Here is a 5,006-nt window from a genome sequence, read left to right as displayed (position 1 = left end):
GAGTGGAGTGGCGGACCGGCTAGGGTTCCGATCGGGGTGGGGGTTAAGGGGAGGCCGGCGGGGCCAGGTGGGCCGGCCTGGCCGGTGAGCTGGGCCGTCTGGCCCAGTTGGCCAGGGGGCCTTTTTTTCTTTTAGTTTTGTTTTGTCTTTTGCTTTTGTATTTTTTTTATTTCTTTTCCTATTCTGTTTTATTTAATTTAGAACATTTAGGTATTTTATAAAAATGGGTTTGTTGCACCATAATTAACTTTGTAATATTTGACAACCACCGAACATTTTAGTTTTATTTTTTGAAAACTTTTTTTGTTACCATTAATTTGAATTTGAATTTCGAACGGTTCCGAATTGTTGCGAGGATAGCAACAGTAACCGAGGTGTCATGGCATGATTAGCGTGGGATTACTGTAGCATGATTATCCGGGCGTTACAAATCTCCTCCACTACAAGAAATCTCGTCCCGAGATTTAAGAGGTAGTGAAAGGGGGGAAGGTTTGGTAACGAATCTAGCAGGTCTTCTCATCCTAGCTTGCTCTTCTCGAAGAGATCAATCCATTACGTTGATGTCTTCATTTTTCTGCTTCAGGTCATCATGATGAAGTCGTCATCCTTTCTTCGGGATCTCCATCGTACTTACGAAAGAATAAGGGGGTATTCCGGGAGAACGAACCGCTACAAGGTTGACTATCTGGTCGATAACATCGGGGAAGGTGGCAGAACGTAACTCTCGAATTGAAACTTAAGAAAATATCGAGAGCAAGGTAATGAGGTTTCATGGGAAGTTTCGAGCGAGCAGGCAATCGTTCGATGTCTGATATGTGGCGTGAAAGGGGTTCGAAGCCACGAGAATAAGTATTTGTCTGATACCAGATTGAAGGTGGCTCATGAATTACATACGAGGCCACGCGCGAGGAACAACCTTGGGTACAGGGGGGTACAGGAGAGTCAGGTTTCGATCCTGTGGAACTGTGGGTTATGGGCCCACTATATGGGTTAAAAGTAAGAAGGGCGAGGGCATCTTGCACGATCATGTGAGTAAGGTATGTCAAAGGATAGTCCGTCGGTTATGTCGCAACAACATCGGTACCAAGGGCGAGGGACGAAGAGAACCATTCTCCTGCTCGTTGAAACGAGGCGGACCAATAGGCAAAGTTCTCGTCCATCGGTGGTTACCGAAATGTCATCAACAATCGCAACAGGGTTTTGCTGACAGACTGGTACAACGAGGTGTTTACATAAGCAGGGAAATATTACTGCTTATATATTATAGATCACAAGGAGGTTTAAACGAACCAATGGAAGGAAAATGTGATCATCAGATCAAACAGAACAATCGAAAGGATAATGTGTTTGACACATATACCAGGGGTATACCCTTCCCAAGGACAAGCAGAGCATGATATCCATGACAGGATATAATGTAGAAAACCTTATAGGTAGGGAAGAGAAATTTCATGACATTATCCATACAACGATGTTTGGATAATTTGATTAAGAAAATTTAGCATTGTGCTTCAAGTGTTCTTATCGATGATAGGAGTACCACATCCGCGCTTCGAGATAGCACTAACATGGTCTTCAAGCAAATGTCGGACTTCGGATACACGAAGGATCCATTAGGATATACTTTTTAAACAAGGCATTCAATTTCCTCATGGAAAAATGGTTAACCTTGTTAAAAAGAAAACTATAATGATAGGTCCTCCAGCCAGGGGGGGGGGTGCTAGGCATGACATCATGTTACCGGGTCACGTAGAGATCAATGTTACAACTCTTGGAGATATGTCCCAACCATCATATCTGACCGAGATTCAGATCCGGTTGGTGTCAGGATACCTCAGACTTAGGATACCTGAGAAGAAAAGGTGCAACGCAAATTGACGAGATGACATTGTAAGATTCTCGGGGAAATGAACTATGAAGTGATTTCCGTTATCAAGAGTCCATCATTAACCCAAGGAGAGGACAAGGAGGTGTCTGGTGAACTCAACGGCAATTCACCGAGATTCCCAAAAGATGGATGTCCACAATTAAGTGAACAAGGAGATAACATTTGTCAGATCAAATGATATAAGGAAGTATGCTCGAGGAAAACATACACAATTAAACATTGGTTGAAAGGTGCGCTCGAAATATGGGTTGGGTTGCACGACCAATGTCAGAATGGTGATGTAATAATCAATAGCCTAAGAATGAACTTTCGACCATTAATTTCAAAGAGATAGGGTTGCTAGAAGGAAAGAATCCAAACAACACCGTTCACTTGTTCGAATTAACACAGGGACCAAGAAAGAATGGTGATGGCGAGAAGTATTTCTATGTCAAGAATTCTCAAGAGGTGGAACAAATCTCAGAACATTCTTGACATAAAGGACGGTAATACTCCAAGGTAAAGAAGAACAATTGCTGGATAGCAAGGAAACCAAGGTACAACACAAATTGTGAACAAGTTTGTGTTGGGGGGGGGGAGGCAAGAATGTTGCCGATGATAACTCAAAACATCGAGGGACAAGGATGGTATTTCTCATCATGATTTCAATAGATCTCTTGGAAGAGCTCAGAATGTTGATGATATTCACGACACATTTGTCGCGAGAGTTCATGAAGATGTAATCGATCGGTGATGACATCAAGTCAAAGTAATGATAAAGTGAAAGGTTATTGGAACCAAGGGTACGACACAAACTCGAAACCAAGCTTGTTGTTCAAGGCGAAATGATATGACGATGATGATCGACGTAAGGTTAGTTCATCGTCGAAAATTGTGCTCCGGGAAGAAGGACCGGGTAGCACAGTTAAAATTAGCTCGATAATGATATAGCCGAGCAGGCTAGGAATGACTTGAAGGATTAATAAATTTGTAAGCAGTGATGGGTTCAAATACTTGTCGAATCGCAATGCGAACTCGATTCAGTTATCGGTGTCTTTGAGTGTATAATAACTCAGAGCCCGTGAAAAATTGGAATCAGTGGAAAGGTAGCACTTGATGAAGAACTCATAAGAAGTTATGCAGTTCCATGATAATCTTGAGATACCAGGGGGTAATACTCGACACAAGATCAAAGTAAAGATTGGACGGGTGTATTAATCCATAGAAGACAATTGTTTTAACTTGTCCGAGAAATGGAATCAAGGAAGAACAATCATGGTCGGAACCACGGTTGCAAGGGATCAATTCACAGATACCATATGTTAGTTACCAAGGAAATAGTTATTATTACAAGAAGCTTCCATGATAGGATATACATCGCGTCCATGGGCATGAACACAAGGTTCGAGGTCGACTCCCACTTCTCCAAAGCATAACCTTACATTCACTTCTCGTTTCGATAATGGCATTAGTGTTGAAAGTTATACCTGGTGAAATACCAGATGAGTATGACCCGTGAAAACTTTCGGGTTCACACGGTTTAGAGAATGCATATGTTCAACCCATAGGGGCTTCTTAGAAACATATACCACAAGTTTCAAGAGTAAATAACACAAGCCCGAAAGCAGAGCATGGTTGGCCAAGCAGAGGATACAACTCAACAAAGGCATTATGTATCAGGGGAAGAACTCACAAGGTGATCAAATGTGAAGGACACTGTCGGATAACAATCCAACAAAAGACTTGATGGTCCACAAAGGATCTGATACGAGTATCGGTACTCAACTAGAGGAAGAAGAATGCAAGGAGATTAGATTATAGAAACAACTGACTAACTCAATTGTCAAATGCAAAGGAATATGATTTCCAAATCAAGGGAGCAGAAGCAATGCTCTGATTAGGGATGGATAAGTTGAATAGCCTTAGGGTACAATCAACGACAATTGGATTGGTCGAGAACCAATTCCAGTTAAAAGAATGGAAGCTCAGCCGGAAAGGTAATTTATAAGGATCAATGATGATTGCGTGTATTCGCAACATATTGAGTCAACAGACTCAAAATGATAATGACAAGGAATGTCAATAAGATTTCTATACTTATGGGATTAATCATAATGAAAGCAAACAAGAAATTCCAGAGCAATAGGTTGCTGAGGATTTTCGGAAGGTCGAATGGTATTTTGAAGACTTTTGTGAAATACATGAATCAACTGGGGGATGAGCGGATACTCGATAAGTGCGAGAATTTATTTGAAGGGGGTATTCATGTGGTAAAGAACTGCTAGGCAGTAGGCACAAAGTATTCTCGGAACAATAGAGAAAACTTCGGGGTATCTTGTAATAACAAGATCAATGGGGAATGATCATAAGAATGGCAAGTGTAAGTAGTTATCCATACAGATTTATCGGTGGTCAGGAATAGCAAAAGTGATGGGCACAAAGTCTCGAGAGAATATCAAAGAGTATCTCCGAAATCTTCTGGTGCAGTCGGTGACCATCTGGACTGAAGGGGCTCTCCAGGAGAAAGTATTTTCGAGAACCTAAAGTTAGTTTTTAGTAAAAATCATTTAACCCGAATAGAAGAGGGTTCAGAATCCCAGAGTAAAGGTCGAGGAATAAAAGATCCTAATACCTCCCGATGGCGACGTGGGCCCATGGGCCACACAGCCATGTTAGTAAAAGTTTTTCAACGACTAGACTCGACTTCGGCCAAGGAGTGTGGAAGGGGGATTCCTACAGGCAGTCGGCTCTGATACCAACTTGTGACGCCCCCGATTTAATCGTACACTAATCATGCACGCAAACGTGTACGATCAAGATCAGGGACTCACGGGAAGATATCACAACACAACTCTAATGCATAAATAAGTCATACAAGCATCATAATACAAGCCAGGGGCCTCGAGGGCTCGAATACAAGTGCTCGATCATAGACGAGTCAGCGGAAGCAACAATATCTGAGTACAGACATAAGTTAAACAAGTTGCCATAAGATGGCTAGCACAAACTGGGATACAGATCGAAAGAGGCGCAGGCCTCCTGCCTGGGATCCTCCTAAACTACTCCTGGTCGTCGTCAGCGGGCTGCACGTAGTAGTAGGCACCTCCGGTGTAGTAAGGGTCGTCGTCGACGGTGGCGT

Source organism: Triticum dicoccoides, chromosome 7A (assembly GCF_002162155.2).
Source record: "Triticum dicoccoides isolate Atlit2015 ecotype Zavitan chromosome 7A, WEW_v2.0, whole genome shotgun sequence".
Lineage (NCBI taxonomy): Eukaryota > Viridiplantae > Streptophyta > Magnoliopsida > Poales > Poaceae > Triticum > Triticum dicoccoides.
The sequence above is the reverse complement of the archived record's forward strand: the minus strand, read 5'-3'. Positions refer to the sequence as shown.